This window comes from Ascaphus truei, chromosome 7, assembly GCF_040206685.1.
Source record: "Ascaphus truei isolate aAscTru1 chromosome 7, aAscTru1.hap1, whole genome shotgun sequence".
Taxonomy (NCBI): Eukaryota; Metazoa; Chordata; class Amphibia; order Anura; family Ascaphidae; genus Ascaphus; species Ascaphus truei.
The window spans coordinates 37,777,369-37,802,077 of record NC_134489.1 but is presented as its reverse complement, the minus strand read 5'-3'; the positions used below and the strand labels follow the sequence as shown (position 1 = coordinate 37,802,077).

General features: G+C 44.7%; 1 protein-coding gene across 3 annotated transcripts in view; it reads left to right on the top strand.

The window, feature by feature from the left end:
- The first annotated feature begins 7,965 nt into the window (after nt 1–7,965).
- Nucleotides 7,966–24,709, top strand: part of VANGL2 (VANGL planar cell polarity protein 2) — a 68,423-nt gene continuing 51,679 nt past the window's right edge. For 2 of the 3 annotated variants that reach the window (XM_075607740.1, XM_075607738.1), the window contains exon 1: nt 7,966–8,310. The gene's annotated coding sequence lies outside the window, so the exon portion shown is untranslated. Of the gene's footprint in view, nt 8,311–17,213; nt 17,322–24,709 lie in introns of all 3 variants that reach the window. The other variant, XM_075607739.1, reaches the window with a different exon arrangement.

Sequence of the window (24,709 nt, the reverse complement as noted above, 5' to 3'; positions counted from 1 at the left end):
GAAATTCCCAAGCAACCCAATGGCATCCTCATCCATAAGGAAGGAGACACAGAAGACCTCAAGAACTGCAGACCAACCAGTCTCATTCCAATCCCTTATAGGGTGTTTACAAAGGAGTTTCTCATGAATCAGTTGCAACAGATTCTGGAATTTGCAGAGAACGAGCGGGATATTGCAGTGGACTCAATACAATGGACCACATCCAACCTGTACACGAAACAAGGTGATTTCTCCAAGTAATAAATATGATCTACCAGTCCTATAAGGGACATTTACAAAAATGCCACATCCATATTAGACTACATTAGGATAAATACAAGATAAGGCTCCACAAAAGGTGTGGACAAGAGGCGGACTGCATGTCACCAAAGCTTTTGACAGCAACGCTTGAAGAACTGTTCAAGACAATGACTTGAGAAGAAAAGGTCATCAAAAATCAGGTGTGAATATATGTGAGTCACCTTCAATTTGCAGGTGACTTTGTTCATTATTGCCACAAATTCAGAGGACCTCCGGCGACAAACCTGATTATTTAATGAAGCAAGACAATGAGCCTCCATATGAATTGTTCAACAAATGTGTCAACTCAACAAAAATCACAATAGATGGATTATAACGAAAAGTCTAAAACAATGTCTACCTTGGCCAGCAAATATGGAAAGCATGGGGACCTTGTGAATTAAATAAATAGGAGAATGAAGATGGGATGGAGAACATTTTAAGACACAAGGCAATCTTTTAAAGGAAGTCTCAAGATTCAAGTTGAATGTGTTTGACCAGAGTATTATACCTGTGCTCCTGTACGGAAGTGAGAATATCCTAGTCTAGATTCTAAATGTGAAAATAATTCAGAAACTCCAGGCAACTCAAAGAAGTATGGAGAGATAGATGCATGCTGGGTATTACCCAAAGAGATGGAAGGGGGGAAATGAATGTGTTTAGAAACAAATACAAGTCTGTGACATCATAAAAAGGGTAGAGATATTTAAATGGCAATGGTGCACATATTGGCATTGCAGATGGATGAAACCTTGGCACAACTGCGAATATCCTACATTGATCCCAAATTATGCCAGCAGTTTTATACAAAAAAAAATTGCTGACCAAACCTGATAAAAATGGGTGAGTTTCACCCATTTTCAAGATCCCTAAAAGAATGACAGGAACTTTTTTGCAAAGTGAGGTGGAACTGGTTCACACCCCTCTCGTTGGCAAGAGAGGACTGATCGAGCTGTGAATTTGGAGGTGCTTCGGGGACACCAGTTAAAAACGTTTATCTTCCATATTTTGAGAAGCCCAGGTTTACAGTGAACAAGATTTGATAATTCACAGGGTCCTCCATATAGCCAATTCGTCGTAAAAAAAAAAAAGCTTGTATACAGTACTATACTTGGAGTCAGGAAGGAATGTATTTTTCCCCTTATGAGATATCATTGGATGATATGACACTGGGGTTTTTTGTTTGCCTTCCTCTGGATCAATAAGGAAGTATAGATAGATATAGGATAAAGTATCTGTTGTCTAAATTTAGCATAGGTTGAACTTGATGGATGTATGTCTTTTTTCAACCTCATCTACTATGTAACTATAAACCTCCACTTCAAGGTATTACACTATTTAATACAATTATTTTTTTTTTTTACTTTTTCTGGACCAAATAAGGCGCTTGCATGATTTACTAATCTTTTCTTTGTCAGGGATAAGAAAGCAGGAGAGGCTTCGAGCCCTCGCTTCAATTCGGCCCGGCAGCTCAATGCCTCAGAAGATGTTTAGAAGTGCTCGCAATCCACAGCTTATATTTAATAACTAGGCCGGCTTTTCTCCCACAGCAAGATCAAGGTATAATTTGCCATCACAACCCTCCTTTATAGATGTTGTCATGTAGGAGCTTGTGCCATTGTGAAGTACAGCTGCTCTTAACCCTTTCAATGCCAGACCGGGGGGCCCTGCAACCCGGGGCTCTGAATGTGTTCAGGCAGGGTGTTCTCAACTCCAGTCCTCCCCCCCCCCCCCAACAGGTCAGGTTTTCAGGATATCCCTGCTTCCGCACAGGTGGCTCAATCAGTGGCTTAGTCAGACACTGATTGAGCCACCTGTGCTGAAGCAGGGATATCCCAAAAACCTGACCCGTTGGTGGTCTTTGACGATAGGAGTTGCACACCCCTGCCTTAAAAGGAAGTAGATGATGAATTAAATAAGCATGAAGAGACCCCACTACAGAAGAAAAATAAATACATCAAAATTGATTTTAAAATACTCATTTGTCTATATTTTTTTTTAACGCTAAATATTTCTCTTGGTGGCACTGCAGCTTTAACATAAAATCAGCTGAATGGCAATCTCCAGCCGCACACGTTTATAACCAATGCCAAGTATATTTTATAAGGTGCCGTGGCAAAATCCTCGTCTTTAAAGGCTCTCCCTGCACCTTCCAGATACTGAAAACAGTCTTGTGTCATGTAACACCCACGGCGTGTTTCCATTCCGTGTGACACACCTTGCTGCACACGTGCCAACTGACTCCAAGTCACCTGTTTCATAAGAATCCAGTGCTGGTCTTCCGTTGCGAAGTCTGTTAGATGCTTTGGTGTGAGGTGTGAAGAAAAGCCGGACTGAACCTCTGTCCCAAAGGTGACCTGGAGTCAGCTGGATATTGTCTTTTAAGCATTTCAGTGCCGGGAGAACCGGTGGCACCAGAAATCCACGGGCATTCCAGCTCCATGCTCATGTGGCAGATAGCGTAGAAATCACAATGCCCCCACACGTGGCCAAAAGTTCCATTTGTGGCCCAGGCTTTCAAACAGCTACATTTGCGTTCAGCCCTAAACACAAACCTCTGATATTGTTTAAAAATCAGCACAGGTCTTTGATTGAGCCACCTGTGTTGAAGCAGGGACATCCTGAAAACCTGACCTGTTGGTGGCCCTTGAGGACTGGATCTGCTATAACAAATTGCAATCCGGAACGCAATAAGATAGGCTGCTTGCTATCTACATATAACCTTATAATCAAATGAGTGAATCTCCCCCCCCCCCCACACTCTTTGTAGGTAATAAGTAATAGGGTTTGTTATACACACGGCCTTCCTGTATCCGAATTCTCCCCCCCCCCCCCTTCATACACTATCTGTGGTTGAGAATACAGATGCAATTTGAGGAAAGTGAGCCAGCTAGAGGTCAGTAAAAAATAATAATAATAATAAAAATAAAAAAAATATATATAATATATATATATATATATATATATATATATATGTAAATATATACATATAATATGTGTGTGTATATATATAATATTTTTTTAGGGTGTAGGAGGGGTAAAATGAATGCCATAGTCTTGACTTAGTATTTAAAAAGCATGATTGATTATGCCCCATATACTTAACACTCCCCACATTTCTGGAAATGTTTATGCGAGCAAATGATATTTTGAAGTTAGAACATTTATTTTATTTAAATATAAAAAAAAAATGTTTTACCAGGAATAAATACACCGAGAGTTACCTCTCGTTTTCAAGTATGTCCTGGGCACAGAGTTATAACAATACATGGTTACATTAAAAGAACAGAGCAGGATATACAGTAAACTCACAGACATTTCATGGACAGATAGAGTTGGAAAATTGGGTACAGGGGATAAAGGGCCGGTGAGTTTCAGATTGAAATAGAGCAGCTTTAACATCAGCCACCGGCAGATCAGAGGGCTGCTTTGAAAATAAAATCTGTGATACTTTGTGTTCTCTTTTGCATGTATGTCAGTATATTTTTATAGCACCGATAAGGAAATCAGCTCGTTGTACAACGTTACAATGCAATTCTAGTTAAGGCAATATACTAATAGAGGCGGCATAAATGTAACATTAGCAGAATATCCCTGCCCTGAGGAGCTGACAGTCTAATTGGCGTGTGGCGACACTACCAGAAATAGTTTGCGTACATTTCAGGGCGTATAAGAGTACACTGTAGCTTAGCGAGTAGAGGAGATCTAGGACTATGTTAACCCTTTGAGTGCTAGACGGGCCGTGGCACTGGCGATCACTCCGGTCACTGATGATGATGGTGGAAGGGGAGTCCTCTTCCGTTCCTCTCCTGGTAATATTACATTCTATGCTCCGCAGCCGCGCAGAACGCAACCTCCCCTGGAAAAGCGCGCAGTAAGATTATGACGTAGTTATTATAGCATGGAGCCCCTGGAGTGCCAGACCCCATGGCGCGGTAGTAACGTCAAACGGGACCCAAAGGGTTAAGTTGAACAGATGAGTTTTTTTTTTTTTAAAGTTGGAGAGACGGCACTTGGTGGGCATCGAGACGGCACTTGGTGGGCATTGAGATGGTGTGGGCATTGAGATGGTGCTTGGTGGGCATTGAGACGGCACTTGGTGGGCATTGAGACGGCACTTGGTGGGCATTGAGACGGCACTTGGTGGGCATTGAGATGGTGCTTGGTGGGCATTGAGACGGCACTTGGTGGGCATCGAGACGGCACTTGGTGGGCATCGAGACGGCACTTGGTGGGCATTGAGATGGTGCTTGGTGGGCATTGAGATGGTGCTTGGTGGGCATTGAGACGGCACTTGGTGGGCATTGAGACGGCACTTGGTGGGCATTGAGATGGTGCTTGGTGGGCATTGAGATGGTGCTTGGTGGGCATTGAGACGGCACTTGGTGGGCATTGAGATGGTGCTTGGTGGGCATTGAGACGGCACTTGGTGGGCATTGAGACGGCACTTGGTGGGCATTGAGACGGCACTTGGTGGGCATTGAGACGGCACTTGGTGGGCATTGAGATGGTGCTTGGTGGGCATTGAGACGGCACTTGGTGGGCATTGAGACGGCACTTGGTGGGCATTGAGACGGCACTTGGTGGGCATTGAGATGGCACTTGGTGGGCATTGAGATGGTGCTTGGTGGGCATTGAGATGGTGCTTGGCGGGCATTGAGACGGCACTTGGCGGGCATTGAGATGGTGCTTGGCGGGCATTGAGACGGTGCTTGGTGGGCATCGAGACGGTGCTTGGTGGGCATCGAAACGGGGTTTGGTGGGCAGCGAAACGGCGCTTGGTGAGCAGCGAGACAGAGCTTAGTGGGCATCGAGACGGTGCTTGCTGGGCATTGAGACGGTGCTTGGTGGGCATTGAGACGGTGCTTGGTGGGCAGCGAAACAGGGTTTGGTGGGCAGCGAGACGTCGCTTGGTGAGCATTGAGACAAAGCTTGGTGGTCATCGAGATGGCGCTTAGTGAGCATCGAGACGGCGTTTGGTGAGCAGCAAGTCGGCGCTTGGTGGGCATCGAGACAGCGCTTGGTGGGCATCGAGACAGCGCTTGGTGGGCAGAGAGACAGAGCTTAGTGGGCATCGAGACGGCACTTGGTGGGCATTGACAGGGAAGAGCTCCAATTAAAACATAGTCTTGGTGATGGTAACAGCCATTTATTCTGCTCACTCTTATTCCTGGCATAGGTATGCGACTCTATAGAGCTGTACCAAACCTGATAGTATTGTATACACTTTTTGTTTAATGGTACCAGTGTACATGCCATGATCATTAACCGTACCAATGCTGGTTGAGCTCTTCCTGCATTGAGTGGGCTAAACCCCCAACCCACAGAAAAAATCAATACCCTCCGATAAATAACTCCGTGCCCAGGACATGCTTGGAAACGAGAGGTAACGCTCAATGTATTACTTCCGGGTAACACATTTAATAAATAAAATGTAACCTCCGGGCTGTGTACAAGGTGAATGACATTCTGCGAGTTCCCTCTCTGAGAGCAGTAGGGGTGGGATCAAATTCTTGCATATTTTGTGGAAGCCTGAGTAGGGCGTGGGGAGAAGCAAAGTCAGATCCTGCCCAACGCACCCTGGAGTTTATCTACCTGCTGGAAATCATTTGGCATCTGATAGTACAGGGGTAGCCAACTCCAGTCCTTAAAGGCCACCAACAGGTCAGGTTTTCAGGATATCCCAGCTTCAGCCGAGGTGGCTCAATCAGTGGCTCAGTCTTCGACCGAGCCACTGATTGAGTCACCTGTGCTGAAGCAGAAACCTGACCCTTGAGGACTGGAGTTGTCCACCCCCGTGATAATTCATTCCAGTCTTAACCCCTTCACTGCCAGATGTGCCAGTAACACACTGCAGAGCTGGTTGTGAAGGGGTTAACCCTTTTACCCAATACAGGAAAGGAATCCATTATTGGTTTTATATACAGAACACGTAGCAGGCCTTTTCTGCTGCTAAAGCTAAAATAAATGGAATGGTTTTTAAAAAAAGCAATTGCCTGCCCTTGCCTACAAAATTATAGGCAAGCATTAAATATAACAAATGTGAAGCTATTCGAGCAGAGTTACATTGTACAGTATTGTGGAATGTGAAAAAGGAAAACATTCAATTATCAGCAATGAAACATCGAAATAGCCCGGAGAATTCTAATAACTACACCTCGCTTTCGCCAAATACACGGCGTACTTTCTGTGGCATGCACTAATGCCCTTATTACTTGGACATTTATTCCTACGATCTATATTGACTATAACTTCCTAATGCCAAGGTCCAGTGCTCTTGTACCCTTATTATTATCCATGCTGCACCTGTACGATAGTGTATGTATGCATGTCTTTTTTTTATACAGCAGGGCCCCGCTTCTCGGCGCTCCGCTTTTCGGCGATCCGCCGATACGGCGGTGCCGAGAAAGGGGCTGCCATGTCCGCGCATATGCAGAATGGGTCGGCCAGGGGTCGAGGATACGCAGAACGGGCCGGCCCGGGGTCACGCATGTGCAGAATGGAGGGGTTTCCTTCTGTTGCGCATGCGCAGAACGGCACATTGCCGGTCTGCGCATGCGCACCTAACGAAAATCGCCGGTTCCACTTTCCGGCAGGTCCTCAGAACGGAACCCGCTGTATTAGTGGGGCCCTCCTGTATAGCACCATTCATGTACCTAGCGCTTCGCAGCAGTAATACACATAATAATCATATGAATACCAAATAATACAAATAACACATAATAGGAGGAAGTGCTTCAGACATAAAAGTAACATCTAGGGAAAGGAGTCTCTGCCCCGAAGAGCTTACAATCTAATGGTGTGTATATATATATATATATATATATATATATATACACACAAGGTCAAGATGGCCGCACAAGTGTTAGTAATGCCTTAAAAGGTCCGTGTACGGTGATAGATATTGTGAGAAATAAGTAGATGATCATCTAAGTGCTCATAATACCGCAACCACTCTGTGACTAAATAATTTGTGTTTATTACTCCATATAACCCCTGATAACCCCTGAAGAAGGTCCCTCTGGGCACCGAAACGTCGGCTTATCATGTGTCATACGGAATAATAAACACTGTGTATTCAGTACTTTGAGTTCGGTGCCGGTAGTATGACCACTTAGGGCAGGGGTGCACTACGCCAGTCCTCAAGCCCCCCGTCCCTTCTGAATATCCCAGCTTCAGCACAGGTGGCTCAATCAGAGGCTCAGTCAAAGGCTGCTGTAGCAGGGATATCCTGCAAACCTGACCTGTTTGGGGAGCTGAGGTTTTTTTTTTTTTTTAAAGTAATGATTATGAAATTATTAGGAATTAAGCTTTTTATTTAAAAGTGAATTATGTATTGTAGTTTAAATTATATGGCGCTAGGGTTCTAGCACCTCGTCCCTACAAAAACACATTAAAAAAAATATATATATATATAAGGCAGAACCTTAGCAATAATTGTAACTATTTTATTATTATTATTTATTAATTACTTTTGTTCCGTTTTTTTCTCGGTTGGGTGGAATGAGGGAAAAAAAATAAAAAAATATCCCCAAATACGATCAGGCCAAAAAGCCCCAAGGTCTGCCCGGCCTGGATCCCTTGAAACAGCAACAAATTAAAAAGAAAGGGGATATGGGAATCTGATCTCAGACAATGGTGAAGGGCAGGAGAAGGGGGAGGAGAGCCCTGTGCTGGGAAGAGCCAAAGAGGTGTTGCATGGAGCAGCAGTCAGTGTATTCACACACACACACAGCCAGGGAGACACAGAGGAACACACACAAATACAGGGGATCCCTTCATTACCTGCAACACATCCCACTCCAGCAGGGACCCTGCACACACAGGACTGGGAGCTGCCTCGCCCCCACCCTGAAAATGTGCACTTTCTATTGCAATGTTGGGAAACAAAAGCTGCTCTGATACAAAAGGACTCTCCTTCCCCTCCTCTTTTTTTTTTTTTTTACAACCACCATCCTGCTTCCCTTCCCCCTCCAAGTCCTGGATCCTGGGAGCTCACAGCACATGCCTGGGACTTTGCTGGCTGTCCTGGTAAGCTGCATATAATCTTCTATTTCCTTCTGTTTTTAGCACTTGTGTGTGTGTGTGTGTGTTTTTTTTTGTTGGATCTGACATGCTGAGGGGGAGGGGGTGTTAGACTGGCGGGTACAGATACATTGTAACATTGATCTGATACATGCAATGCTCTGATCTGATACATGCGATGCTCTGATCACTCCTCTCCATGTTCCTTGCCTCTGATTCATACATTGCTCTGATCTTTATGTCGGTGGCTGGGTTTCCATGCTCTGGCATAGGCTCTGCTGCACAATCTAGTCTCTGCTACACAATCTGAGCTCTGCTGCATTCATTCATCTCATCTGTGGAGCTGGAGATTTTCATTGCTATTTGCAGGGATTTTGCTCCTGAATATGAGACTTTGATCTCTGCATTGGGTGTAATAAGATGTGGTGTGTAATATCTCGAATCCTCATTGACTGTACAGAATACACCATAAGGCCTCAAAAGCCTGGGGCTCACCTGGATAAGCAGCCGGGTGGGGTGCAGCTTTCTCGGGCTGGACAGGAAGGGAGCTGCCCGGGAAACCCCTTTTAACACAAAACATTGACGTTTTCAGTTGTTATCCCCTGTTAGACTTTCTGTCCGACTTGTCTGTGCTGGATTATTTCATGCAGCAGTTTCTATCGGTTATTTGGAGAGTCTTTGTTGTATTTTGTACATATTGAGAGATCTGGATCAAGGGCCACTTCTAGGATTTAGCAGCTTGTAAAGCAAAGAGCTACTATGTTAATTATAAAGGAAGGGGGAAAAACCTTTATGGAGAAAGCAAGAGATGTTGGTTCTTTCTACTTCAGCAGATAAAGAAACATGTGTTTTAATTGACTGGTTATTAAAAACCAAACAAAAGGAATTTGACAGAAAGATGTAATAAACACATTCTAGCTTTTGTATGACCAAGTTACTTAAGAGGCCTTAACACAGCCACATCTAGGATGGAATATATATATATCTATATATATATATATATCAATAGCCACCAACAGGTCAGGCTTTCAGGATATCCTTGTGTCAGCACAGGTGGCTCAAGACTGAGCCACTGATTGAGCCACCTGTGCTGAAGCAGGGATAACCTGAAACCCTGACCTGTTGGTGGCCTTTGAGGACTGGAGTTGCCCATCCAATATATCACATGTATCCTTAAAACATATATATACTTCAGTGCCACAACACATCGCTTTACAGCCTCCCACCCCCTGGTGCTGAAGGGGTTAAAATGACCACTGTGGAGATGGGCTCTCACTCATTTTTCTCTGTCAGGCCGGTCCTTCTGTTAATCACTTTGCATTCTGTGCACAGTACTCCCTCTGAAAATGAGCATACTGCATTACACAGCAGTATGGAGTATGACCGCGCAGATCGTTCCAACTTCTGTGTAGAGAAGAGACCCCGGAAACACTCTCTCTCTTTTTGTGCGTGCTAATTTTCAGTTGCCCTGTGATATCCTACTCCAGGGGTGGCCAGACCTCAAGGGCCACCGACAGGTCAGGATATCCCTGCTTCAGCACTGGTTGAGCCACCTTTACTGAAGCAGGGATATCCTTTAAAACCTGACCTTTTGGTGGCCTAACACACAGCTAGTGCAAAGACTATGAGCGGGCACCCTATAAAGTAATGGTATAAAAGAAATAGTCGAATTTGTAAGTTTGGACATTTATTACAATTGTGTATTTTTAAATAGTGGTACCCTGTGTTCAAATAATAAAACAACAACTAGGGGTACCCTTTGCCCCTTAGTGACTTCACACTTTGACCCCTGCTGTGGGGTAAGGGTTCTACTACTGCACATTACTGCAGAGTAGAAGGCTGTATGGGTGCAGGATATCACACAGGGGCAGCAGACCAGGGCAAAGGGTACTTTTTGTTTGTTTTTTTTCCACAAGGAAGGTTCTAGCAATGAGGACAAGCAGGGTAATAAATCAGGCTGGATGTTATTCATGGTGGTGGCCACTTTTATTGAGCCCTGTAAATTTTTATTTGCTTGCCCGGATTCCTAAGGGCTCCCACAAAATACTTCTGTTTTTTAAGACCTTTTGATTTCTCACCCTAATCATGAATTAAATGGAAATCGGTGTTTTATTTGGCCTAACCATTGATATTTTAGGACAGCCTTTTTGAGAGTTCTCCTCTCTTTCGTGGGTCCAGCGATGCACCCTAATCACATAACCACAATGTCAAATCTTCCCGGTGCTTTCAACTTCAGAAGAAAAGGGAGAAAAAAACCTCCTGTTTCGCGGCCTCCAAAACATGGACACACTGTCACTAAATGTGCTATAACCCAGCCCAGATCACAGCGACCGTGGCATCGCTGCTACAGTGTCCTTCCTGCAGCAGAATGTGTCGTATATTATTGTATTGTATGTCTTTATTTATATAGCGCCATTAATGTACATAGCGCTTCACAGCAGTAATACATGTGGTAATCCAATAAATAACAGATCATGGGAATAAGTGCTTTAGACATTAAGGAAGAGGAGTCCCTGCTCCGAGGAGCTTACAATCTAATTGGTAGGTAGGGAGAACGTACAGAGACAGTAGGAGGGAGTTCTGGTAAGTGCATCTATGTGGAATAATACACTACTGGGCCTTTAGTAGCAACGCTATTACATATACCTTGCGTTATGTAACGTTGCACAGTTACACAGTAGATGAGGCTGAAAAACAGATACACAGTATACAGACATTAAGTTCAACCTATGCTAAATTTAGACTATGGATATTTTATCCTACACAGTATTTGTATTTGCAGTATATTGATCCAGAGGAAGGCAAACAAACCCCAGTGACACATCATCCAATGATATCTCGTAGGAGAAAAATAAATTCCTTCCTGACTCCAAATATTGGCAATCAGATTATTCCCTGTGACACCGTCCTTCCCCTGTAAACTTATTAGGTATATCCCTGTATACCTGTCTAAAAAGATGTCCGACCTTTTCTTGAAGATCTCTATTGTATCTGCCATCATGAATTAACACACACGTCTGGCAATTCAAGTTTAAATCTACTGGACAAGAACAGTATGGCTGCTCGGGTTTGCGTCGGTTCGTCAAAACCACAGTGTCCTGGCGGGATGCTGTTGCTGATTTTGTTCGGTGACCCTGCAGCCATATTTGTTAGTGTTTTTTTCTTTTTTGTTTTGTTTTGACTGCCAATTTAAAAACCTAATTACCCGGCAAAACAAACATTGGGGGTGCGATTGCTACGTTCAAAATGGCTGACAAGGTGTTTTGATGGCTGAGTACTTTCACGTTATTGTATGCGGCACTGGCAAAAAGACCATCTCTCCCAAAAGAGTCCCCACCACCGGAGTGTGTGAGCAGTGTTTGCCACATCTCCCTGCAGGCTGCCGGATAATTAATAAAGGCCCTGTGCCCTCGGGGTACCTATTACTTAATTAGAAGAAGTGATCTGCAGACAAAAGCTGGTGTTAATCATTGTCCTTTTCTGATGTGCGTCCCCTCTGCTCTCTGGCAGTGGGTTCGGCAGCCCCCTGCTTCCGCTCATGGCCCTGTTGGTACAGATGTGGATACCTTTTCAAAGGCAGATTCTGACCTGGGTCCTAAACTGTGATTTTTACCCATTCTACCATCTCTCTGCATGTGGCATTGTACACAGCAGTACTAAGTATCTCTATCGTTCCAGTGCAGCTCCCTCCACGGTCCACTTCCAAGTGAACACTCACCTGTTAACCACTAAGTGCCAGCACCGCAGAGCTATACGTATACATACGATTGTAAGCTCTTCGGGGCAGGGACTCCTTTTCCTAATGTTACTTTTATGTCTGAAGCGCTTATTCCCACTATGTGTTATATTATAATGTCCCGTGTGTTACTGCGGTGACGCGCTATGTACATGGATGGCGCTATATAAATAAAGACATAGGCACAATAAAGGGATAGAGTGTTGTGGCTGAGGGTATAGGTGCCCTTGTGGTTAAGGTGCTTGGCTCCGACGTATTTTGTGACCCATTGTATCTGCTGCTGCATACTTGATTCTTGGCTCCTTGGGGCGGTGATGTGTTGTGCCTGGGGTTCTGGGAAGTGCTACATTTACTTCCTGGCATTAAGTAACAGGTTACGGCTTTGAGGTCCAGGCATGTGGATTCCCATCATCATGTCCATGTGTCCTAGATATCCAACTAGATTGTAAGCTCTTGGGAATAGTCCCTTTTGGTTGTTCCATAGCACCATGTGAAACCTTTAACTGCCTTTTGGTGTCCGGGAGGGGATTTAAGATAGACCTTGAGTATACAGTTGTGTATGTTCATTTTATACTTTTATTTGTGGGTGTATGCTTATTCTCCTTTTTTTTTAGGGGGTGTTCAGGGAAGACTTGGGAGGCTCGCAGATAAAAGGCGCTCCTGCGATTTGGAAACGTTTGTTTAATTTTATTAGAACATCCTACACATTGAACAAATAGGACTCAATGGCGGGATTTCTAGTCGTCTTTGCCAGCATAAATTCCAGACTCTAGACAGCTTGGGGGTAATTAGCCTTCGTGTCTGTGTTTATATCTCAAGAGTGCTAATTAAGAAATTAAAACACAGAAACTGATCTCCCCTCCCCCTTTTTAAAAGAAACCCCCTTAAAAAAAAAAGAATGAATTTCCTTTTTACACTAGCATGTTGTAAACCTATCTGCGTATTTGGTACGTCATCCTGTTCACGTAATATACATAACTCTCTACCCCAATCGTACCTCGCTGCGGAACATGTTTGTGCTTTGCAAAGAAACGATAATAGTAATTAAACAAGAAAAAGCGGCAGCACCCCGCTAACGACTATATCTGGCCGGGGTGCGCTACCCAAAGCTGGGTAATTACACTATAGAACAAGATAGGCCTTTCACATGTGTTTTATATATAAACACATGTTTTACCAGGAAGTAATGCATCGTTTTCATGTATTCGTTTTCATGTATGTCCCGGGCACAGAGATATAACGACACATGGTTACATTAAAAGGACGGGGTTATACAGTCAGTTTCTCAAGTTATGGGAGAAGATTTAATGGAAACAAAAATCAACTCTTTGGTTTCTTGAGAAAGATTCTTTATTGGAACAGAAGCATCGCAGGTCTTGTAAGTAGGGGGGGGGTGATATTATTGAATGATCAACATTTTTGTTCAACATTGGACCTTTCTCCATATTGTGAACCGAAACTTTGATCATTCAAATATATATCTTTGATCATTCAAATATGTATAATCCCTTGCTGCAGTGGAAGCACTGTATGCTGGGTGATAATGGTGAAAGGCGGGGTTGCAGACCTGTCTAAGACATGCAGATGAGCATACAGTAATATTTCCATTTGATATATAATTTTATTTTTTTATATAACTTGCAAGACCTGGGAGTGCCTACATTTTCCTATAATCTGTTACTTTATCAGCAGCACCCCGGGAAGTTCTGGATGTGCTGCAGATTTCTGATTTGTTAGAACACACACACACACACTTACTTTTTTTTGGGGGGGGGGGTGTAACTGATGCATGGGATGTGAGTAAGAGGAGAGTCCCATTGAAGTGGGCTGGGAAGCAGATCAGTTATGTGAGTAACAGGGTGAGTTAGAGAAGCATAAGTGTCTTTTAAAGTGCAATCCTCCCAAGAAACCTGTAGGAGTTTGACTCATATAATGTTAGTATCTCGCTCCCTGAGCATGTCCTTACTCCAATAATAAGTGTGTTTTGTTTTTGTGTTAAACCAAGATTTTACATAGTTGCGTAGTAAATGAGGTTGAAAAAAAGTCATCCATAGAGTTCAACTGATATAGTTTCTTAATCTGTAGTGTCCGTGGTTACCATGGTAACCTTTAGACTGCCGGCGCTCCATTTGGACCTCCCGAACACTTGGGGTGATGAGTGGGGTGGCAGTTCTGTTTTTTTCACTGTATATCCATATGATGTGCATGGGGATTTCCCCAAACATCCCCTTTGACTAATATAGAATTACACCCTTAATGTATCAAAACGCTTATCTCCCGAACAGAGCCTTGTATCAAAATGTGTGTGTGTGTACAGTATACATGCGCGCACACGCACACATATACACACACACACACACACACACACCAAGAAAATATCTCTCTAATTTAAGTAACAATATAAGATGCCAAAAAAATAAATATGGCGACCAGCACGGACAGCTGCTTTAAGAGCTATGTTTGCCAGGGGTAGCCAACTCCAGTCCTCAAGCCCCCCCCCCCCCCCCCCCCCATGCCCCAACAGGTCAGGTTTTCAGGATATCCCTGCTTAAGAACAGGTGGCCACTTATTTATATTATCTGTTATTTATTTGATTACCACGTGTATTACTACTGTGAAGCGCTATGTACATTAATGGCGCTATATAAATAAACACATACAGTACAATACACTGATTGGGTCACATGTGTTGAAGCATGGGTATCCTGAAAACCTGACCTGTTGGCTACTCTTGAGGACTGGAGTTGGCTATCCCCGGTTAATGTTCTTGACCCTTTTTGTAGTGAATTAGTTGCAGACCCCATTAGCAGGAAAAGGGGGTTAAGCACAGTCCTTATTGTTAATCCTTTCTCGGCTGCAATGCACTGTGGGTTGTCTGGCAGGGAAGGGGTTATGCTCTGCACGTTCCCTGTCTCATCACCTCCCCTCACACCTACCTGTTTATTTAGCGATTGCCTGGGACTCAGTCGTTTCATGACCTCTGCGTGCCCCCACAGACTCCACTTCTTCATTGGCAAGGGCAGGGGAGTACAGGCCACCTGGCTTTCTTAATCTAGCTGCCCAACCCGACCAAAAAATAATAACCTTTTATTTTACAAGTTGCACATTTTTCTATTTCAGAAGAAATACTGACATAAGTACACTGGCGAGCAAATAATGATGGAAATTCCATTGTTTTTCCATGATAACCTTCTTGAATCAAAATATAGATTTATAGGCTGCACACCAAAATATAAGCATAAATAAACCTACGGTTACCGGTGCTCCTGGTTCAGGGGAATACCTGTCAAGAAAATCCAAAGTCAATACATAGGAAGATGATTCGGGCCACTACGGATTTTTAATTTATTAACTCATTTATTTGATCAGAATTTCGGCGCTTCGGCCCTCACAGCGGCCTTTTTCAAGTGACTGACATCTTCTTGAATTAAAACCAGTCTTTACTTCAATATCCAATATGGTTTATATTAACCAATTCCATGTCTTCTGAAAACAAAATGCTGTATGAATTAGACTAACAATGAGTAATTAAGAGTCAGGGTTTGTGGAAAAAGTAAGTTAAACCCTGGCTGTGTCGGCAAAATTAAAGGGGATAATTAGAAACGGGTGTTTTTAAATAATTTAGGTAGATCTTTAGGGGTGAGTTTGGGAGGCCCGACCAAATAGCTGTGTGAAAACACGTAATGCCTCGATCAAAATAAATCTCTGAAGACCTCAGAAAAGCAGTTATTGATGCTCATCAGTCTACAAAGGGTTACAAAATAATTTCTGAGGATTTGGGGCTCCACCAATCCACTGTAAGACAAATGGAAAAAGTTCAAGACCACAGGTCATTCTACCCAGGAGTGGTCGTCCTATCAAAATGTTTCCAAGAACAAACCGGCAAATCCTCCAGGAAGTCACAAAGAACCTCAGAGTAACATCCAAGGATCTGCAGGCCACTCTCGCCTTGGCTAATGTTGGTGTTCATGACTCAACTATCAGAAAAAGATTGAACAAGAATGGTGTTCATGGAAGGATACCCAGGAGGAAACCACTGCTCTCTAAAAAGAACACCGTTTGAAGTTCACCAAAGAGCAAGACCACAAGGCTTCTGGAACAAGACTGCGTTCAAACAGAAGAACCTCATCCCAACCAGTCAAAGGTAGATCTTTTTGGCCTCGATGAGAAACATTGTTTGACAAAAAACAAAATTGTGTTCGAACAGAAGAACCTCATTCATGGTGGTGGGAATGTGAAGATTTGGGGCCGCTTTGCTGCCTCAGGACATGGACGGCTTGTCATAATTGGCACAAACATAAATTCTGCATTGTATCAGAAGATTGTAGAGGAGAATGTCAGGCCATCCGTCCGTCAGCTGAAGCGAAAGTGGGTTATGCAGGAAGACGATGATCCTAAACATACAAGCAGGTCTACAAAAGAATGGCTGCAGAAGAAGAAATTCCGTGTTTTAGAATGGCCTAGTCAGTCTGGACCTAAATCTTGCCCAAGGCATTTAAATTGAATACCGGGGGACCGCACGAGGCCTCTTCAACCTCTACTTACCGATGTTCAGCCGGCTTGTGACCATGGCATTGACGCCGCGGTTGCCATGGTGACGTCAAATGACGCCGCGGGTCATGTTACATGATGCTGCGTGAGGAGGGGGGGGTTCGCAACATCAGAGGTGACCTGTCGGGGGGGGTGGGAGGCAGCAAAAAAAGTTTGCGTGCCCCTGCCATAGACTACAATCTTTCGGCCTGCTGGCCTTTCTCAAGTAAAGTGAAGCCACTTTACTTGAAAGGCCAGCAGGTTGAAAAATTGTATTATATGGCACAAGAATTTTTATTATTCAAATCTGTGTGCCCTTGTCCATCAAACTTATTGGACGAAAATGCAGGTCTTTCCTGGGACTAAGGAGCACCGGTAAACGCATCACTATTTATCTTATTTTAGGTGTGCAGCAAATATCTATAATTTTGTGGGGTGGGACATGTATGTATTTTTATTAGCCCGTTCCATTTTTGAATCACACACACACATACCAACATGTATACCTCTCTGGCTGTGTGGATCCTCCTATCTATCTATCCTATCTATCTATCTATCTATCTATCTATCTATCTATCTATCTATCTATCTATCTATCTATCTTCTATCCATTGGTCCTTGATGACCCTCTATCCTTTTACAGGGTGAGATAGATCCTTCCAACTACCGCACACATCATCGTCCGTCAGCCAGTGGAGATATGCTGGACGTATGTTTACGCGCAAGTATGCATATGTGTTGGCATATACCGGTATGTATATGTCCATATTCTCTGTGTAGCCAGCAATGATGACATTAACCTGAATGCTTAGTACCGGACTTATACATGCATCCTTTTCTTCGGACCGTATGTAATCATGAATAATAAGGCATAGGATCGTGACGGCTAAACGTATAGGTATGTCATTTGTACAAACGGATTAATACCACTATTCATAAGCAATATCCGTATACTCATAAGCGTCTCCTTGTTTCTTCCCTGCAGTACGGTTATAATGCGGGGCTTTATAATGGCTCTATTATTATTATTATTATTATTATTATTATTATTATTATAATAATTATTATTTTCAGCCTAGAATATGGCTATCTTCATTGAACACTGGTATCATTCATATTGCTGTATTCATTACAATACATTCACACACACGGCTAATTCAGCCTCGTTGTATGTAGACCCATTTATGGGCTCCTTTCCAGCGTTTTTGCTCTAGTGTGTTGTTATCCATATTCATGAATGCACACATACAGTATATACATGAGGGGGATATATTTCCATTGTGTATCCTTTCTTCCCTCTCAAAGCAAAAGGTGTATATCTCTTATGCAATAATGAGTCGAGCAAACAATACCAATCCTGTTTATAACATTAACATTTCATTTATTATGATTTTGACTTTTCGCAACAATGGATCACTTTCCGTAATTACTGATTTCTTCCGTCACTTATGTACTACGCGCCCATCAACTGTAGTACACCATCGCCCGGTAACTCTGGCCAGTCTCTACCCCTTTGGGTTTCTCGCGTTGGATTGGCTGAGATGTACAGCCGCACCAGCGTCTGGGGGTATATCTAGCAATTATCAGACAGAGTTGACGCCTCCCCCCTGAGGAAGCGTGCCTCGTCACATGAAACGCGCATCGGGTGTTGGCGACACCATGTCAGTGACGCCTCTACACCATATACACAGCTGAATACAGTTGTATAGCGATGCCATCACACTTTACGGATGGTTCCTGGTTGTGCTACTGATGTCCTCTGTATACCATTAAGTTTGTGTGTGTGTGTGTGTGTGTCTCCACCTGAGCAGGGTAGGACTCGTGTACAAGAAAGGAGCCTATATGTCACCTATCTAGGTAGCACAGCATTGTAGCTCTGCATGTATGCACCATTATCTGTGAGTGCACTCTGTAATGTCCTGATCACACTATATACATATAGGTATACTATCTGCACAAGTACCTTTTTTATTATCTATGCAGGTAGAGATCTGATATCGGCTCCGTCTATTACTGTGTATCAGTCTTTTGTGCATCCAGTAATGGTACATATGGGTGTATATTTTTATGCAAATAGCACCAAGCATGTACGTCGTGCTACACAAAAATAGTCCTATAGAAGATAAATAACTTTTTACATACCAGAGTCATGCAAGTTCTTTAAACGTTTTGTGCTATTTGGGATTGAAACCCCTCTCTGGCATTTTATGGGTTAGGCCAGTGATTCGGGAACCCCTACGGGTACGCGAGGCGCACGCCAACCAATCTAATGGGGGATCCCCGGCACTATAGCAGGGTCTTGAGCCCGTGTGGGGACTGTGCACTTAGGCCAAGAACTGCACCTTAGCGTGGGGGGTATAGCTGTCACAGCAGGAGCTTCCAAAGTCGCTCCCCAAAATGCTTTGCATCCACGGCAGCAATGCATTGTGGGTCGTGACTTTGGAAGCTCCCGCAGTGAGTGACAGCTATAACCCCATGCTGCCTGTACACACTGAGGGGTAGTTTGGGGCCTTATTAAGCGTGTTCCCCCTCACGCCCTCAGGACACCTTACTGCCTGGGAGCGGTCACACAGGTTTGTTAGCGATAGTCGGCGATGAGAATTTTAATATGGGGTTCGCAGAACAAATATTTTCTGTCGGGGTGCACAGTGTAGGTTGGGAACCCCATGGTTAGGTGATCATACTCTTGTCACCATCATTTAATTTTCAGTAGAGGGTCACTTTAGGTTAACGGAGATACTCAGCGGTCCAAGTATGATGACCGGAGTTAAACAGTAAAACTACTATTTATTTTCTATTTACACAGTGACAGTTCCACTTTCTCTTTAGGACACCAGGATTTATTTTACACTCATTACTTCTTTGTAAAAATGGACATATATCTCTCTGGAGTACACCCCAGAGAGATCTGCCTCGATGTTTAATTCCGAGTAGTTTTTATTTATTTTGTCTCGGGCGCCTCTTGTTTAAGCCACTTTGACCACCGTAGACCACGTTAGGTGACACGTGTCCCTGGTAGCGCTGTCTTAGCTAGGAATGTATAGTTCTTACCCACGTGGCATTCTATTACAGCATGTTACTTGAGGGGATGTCCTCTTATAAGCTTGTGGGATTCTGTTCTTGCCTATAGCTGATTCACATTCAGCTCATGGGCCCGTCCCCACTATTAAATTCCCCCATCGCTGACCAAATTTTGTTTTTCTGCTTACAAACGTGAAGCTGTTTAGTATTCTGCCTGCCCCACCCCCGGTAATGCAAATGTCCCTCCTCCCCCCCCCCCCCACCTCCTTTTCACAATTAAAAGCCTTCCCAGAGAGGTGGAGAGGGATTAAGCCTGATATTGATATATATCCCTTGCTGGGGAAATGGTGCGTGAAACAGAGAAATGCTGGCATCGCCATAGCAATGGTGGCAACCGGTTTATCTGCAATAAATATGGGTTTAATTTTAATAGACATGGGCTGGTAGCTTTCGTCTGTTTGCAGCGATAACTGGGACATTAAAAAAAAAAAATCATAACATTTTCAGTGCGTCTGTGGGTATAGCTTGTTCACCACAACTAGACTGTCAGCTCTTCTGTGCAGGGGTTGTGCGGCAAAAAGCTATGTACAGCGCTATACACGGAAACTATTAAACATGGCCAATGAAAGACTTAAAACTGTTTGAAGTTCTATGAAAAAGTAGTTGTACTGTGCAACGCCATTGTCTTATACTTGGTGACAAGGCTAATTAGGCATTTATTCTTAAAAGGTGTTATGCTGCATTTATGTTGAAACAATGGGAAGCCCCTTCCCAATGTGTTATCAAGCAGTGTTCCCCAGTGCTTGGGAAGATTTAGCCACCATTTAATGGGGAACAGCACAAGGAGTGGCTGGCGAAGGCATTTATCTCCAGTGCTGGAGCGCCATAGTACGCCATGCTTGTTGCCGTTTAATTTTAAGGCGCTCGTACCCTGCGTTTGGAAGAATAACAATGTTGTGGGGACTCTGAAGAGAACATGAAAAGGCAAATTCTCTCTTCCCTGGCAGTGAAGGGGTTAAGAAAGGGAATGTGTGTTGAATGGCAGAGGAGGATTCTGGGTGCTGGCTTTTGTCTGCACCCCTGGGCTCCTTTGCGGGGTCTCCCCCTCCCCTCTCTGTTTTACTCCTTCTGTCTGGATAACCTTTTCTGAAGGAGTTGCTGTGCTCTCTTGTTGATGGAGCTAAGCTGCCGGGCTCCCCGATCACTACGGCTAAGCTGCCGGGCTCCCCGATCACTACGGCTAAGCTGCCGGGCTCCCCGATCACTACGGCTAAGCTGCCGGGCTCCCCGATCACTACGGCTAAGCTGCCGGGCTCCCCGATCACTACGGCTAAGCTGCCGGGCTCCCCGATCACTACGGCTAAGCTGCCGGGCTCACCGATCACTACGGCTAAGCTGCCGGGCTCCCCGATCACTACGGCTAAGCTGCCGGGCTCACCGATCACTACGGCTAAGCTGCCGGGCTCCCAGATCACTACGGCTAAGCTGCCGGGCTCCCAGATCACTACGGCTAAGCTGCCGGGCTCCCCGATCACTACGGCTAAGCTGCCGGGCTCCCCGATCACTACGGCTAAGCTGCCGGGCTCCCCGATCACTACGGCTAAGCTGCCGGGCTCCCCGATCACTACGGCTAAGCTGCCGGGCTCCCCGATCACTACGGCTAAGCTGCCGGGCTCACCGATCACTACGGCTAAGCTGCCGGGCTCCCCGATCACTACGGCTAAGCTGCCGGGCTCCCCGATCACTACGGCTAAGCTGCCGGGCTCCCCGATCACTACGGCTAAGCTGCCGGGTACGGGGCGCAGTATTACTTCAACTGCAACAGGTTGTGAAAAGTCTGCGCAACAAGGAAGTATCTAGTTTCATTCGGCTGTTGGTGGGAATGTGATTAGGTTTAACCCTTTCACTGCCCTGGCATACCGTGTATGTTGTTGGGCTGGCACGCCAGGGACCCTTCTGCCGTATGTCATGCTGTATTTGCATAGTGGATGATGAGGTTGGATAAAGACATATCTGTCCAAGTTCAGCCTATGTTACATTTAGACGACAGCTACTGTAGCGTATATTTGTATTTACAGTATGTTGATTAAGAGGAAGGCAAACAAAACCCCCCAGTGACCCATCATCCAATGCCGTCTCATGAGTAGGATTGCCTGGTGTCCAGTATTGTCCAGTAAAAAATGAGGTAATATGGGACATGTATGTGTATACCGGTATTACCTCTCTGGGCGTGTGTGTATACCGGTATTACCTCTCTAGGTGTGTATGTGTATACCGGTATTACCTCTATGGGCGTGTATGTGTATACCGGTATTACCTCTCTGGGCGTGTATGTGTATACCGGTATTACTTCTCTGGGCGTGTATGTGTATATACCGGTATTACCTTTCTGGGCGTGTATATGTATACCGGTATTACCTCTCTGGGCGTGTATGTGTATACCGGTATTACCTCTCTGGGTGTGTATATGTATACCGGTATTACCTCTCTGGGCGTGTATGTGTATACCGGTATTACCTCTCTGGGCGTGTATGTGTATACCGGTATTACCTCTCTAGGTGTGTATGTGTATACTGGTATTACCTCTCTGGGCGTGTATGTGTATACCGGTATTACCTCTCTGGGCGTGTATGTGTATACCGGTATTACCTCTCTGGGCGTGTATGTGTATACCGGTATTACCTCTCTGGGCGTGTATGTGTATACCGGTATTACCTCTCTGGGCGTGTATGTGTATACCGGTATTACCTCTCTGGGCGTGTATGTGTATACTGGTATTACCTCTCTGGGCGTGTATGTGTATACCGGTATTACCTCTCTGGACATAGTGACCTGACCGGCTTGGGCGGCCGTGGGATTTCCCCGAGCAGGCAGAGAGCAGGGTTGCTGCTAGGGTGCTGGGCAGTTGCCTCCATCCTGATTGGCTGCATTACCCAAAAGCAGCCAATCAGGAGGAGGTATCAGGAGCCTGGGGTGGGGCCATGGAGAAGAGGAAACAGCATGGAGTGGAGAGAGGTGAGAGGGGTGTGTGTCCCGCTTGAGTGCGTCAAACTTTACACCACTGTGTCCAGTATTTTTGGAGAAGCCACCTGGCAACCCTATGAGGGGGAACAAATAAATTCCTTCCTGACTTCAAATAACGGCGATCCGATTTCTCCCTGGATCACACGTGGCACGGGAGGGGGGGGGGGGCATCCTGTTGTGAGGATCCCGGAAATCTGGACTACAATAGACGTCTAAACATTTTTTTTTTGGAGGCACTCGGCCAGGCCCAGTGTCGCCCATTGGGTAATGGGGGAAATCCCTGGCGTTCGCTAGGCCCTTTTTTTTTTAAAGAAGCCCTGACCACCTGGTACCATCCGGTTCCTGGGCCACGAAGGGTTCTGTCCACCAGGAAATAATAATCATTTGCCCAGTGGACACAACTGGGTCAGAGATTGCTATGCCAGCCAATATGTTTCTATTTAGTAGATTTCCACCGGAAAATGCAACACATTTTCAAGGAAGTAAAGGAAATGCAATTTATACAGGAACGATGTATCAGCTTAACTTTTTTTATATTTTTTATTTTATCATTTATTTTTTTTACATTTTTTTTAAAGGTGTTTGGAACAGCTTCTCCGTCCCGTTTCTGGGTTACAAAATATACAATAAATAGCCATATACACAACTTATTTGCTAGTCCCTGATAACTACATGTAAATAAAGATACTATTGAGCTGGAAATCACTTTCTACAAAATACTCATTGGGGAACATATTCAAAGTGCAATCCAATTTTTGAATAGAAATAATTAGCACAGGATTGAAGCAGGGGGTCCCCGGGGCTGACCCCCATTCATTTCGGCTTCCGGAATCCCCTGCTTCCGGAGATGCCTCCATAGTAGGTGCCGGTAGCTGAGCTGGCTGTGGTTTATTAAAGTTTGTAAAGCCGACGTTGCGCCGGCCAATAGAAAGCTGAACCTGATGATGTCACGGCTTTCTATTGGCCCGCAGGGCGCGAGAGCTTTGAACAGCGTTAATTATGTGATCCCTGCTAGCAGAGCAGCTAACCACACCTTCTACAGAGGTAAGTATCTGTTAAATCGGGGGTTCCCTGGAGCTGAAATTATTGGGGTTCAGCTCTGGGGACCCCCTGCTTCAAATGTATGTGTATATATTAAAAATAATCACTAGCTTGGATTGCCTGTTTAAAGTCTTTGGAATGATTATTAAACGTTTCTCCCCTAATTCTAAAGATGGATGTTTTATCTTCTGCATTACGCTGCGTCTGGGATATTTTAAGTAGCGTTGGTTGATGATTGATATACTTTTCGATTTGCCATAATGCTATGTTGACTATGTATATCATTTTCTGCATCCTTGATATGGTTTAGCTGTTTGCTCCTCTGTCATAAATAACCTCCCTGCGCTATGATTGATTTTAACATTTAAATAAGGTGTGTTTAGAAATGCAGATTATGTATTTTATATTGGTATTTTTTTTTTTTGCTTAATAAATTGATTTTCGATTGGATAGATTTCCCTTCGTACAGAACTGGCCAAATCCTAGTCTACAAGGGCCACCACCAACCAGGTCAGGTATCGGGGATATCCCTGCTTCAGCACAGGTGGCTCAATCGTTGACTGAGCCACCTTTGCTGAAGCAGGGATATCCTTAAAACCTGACCTGTTGGTGGCCCTTGACGACTTGAGCTGTCCACCCCTGCCTCGGGCATGTTCAGCGCTTATGCGCTGACCCGTGCTGAGGCGCGCTTGCGCTCGGCACTGAGCCCCTGCAGCTGCAATGAGAGCGGCTTTAGCAGGGGCTCGCTTACGATTCCGCGCGCCTGCGGAAGCGTAAGTCTTGGCAAAATGTAAAATTTTCGCTCTCATGGGAGCGCAGGACCAGTCACGTGAGTGGTTCGCCCAATGAGGGCGAACCAGTTCCGTGACGTCACTGGCCCGCCCCCGGACGGCGCGCGGTCTAAGGCCAGGGAAAGCACCCGCTTTCCCTCAGCCTCAGCGCGCCTCCGCCCGGCATCACTCACCATGGACGCAGCCTAAGTCGCTGTGATTTTTAAATGTAAGTACGTAGCTAATAGCATGGTGTTGAAGAAGAAATGGTGGTACGAATCCC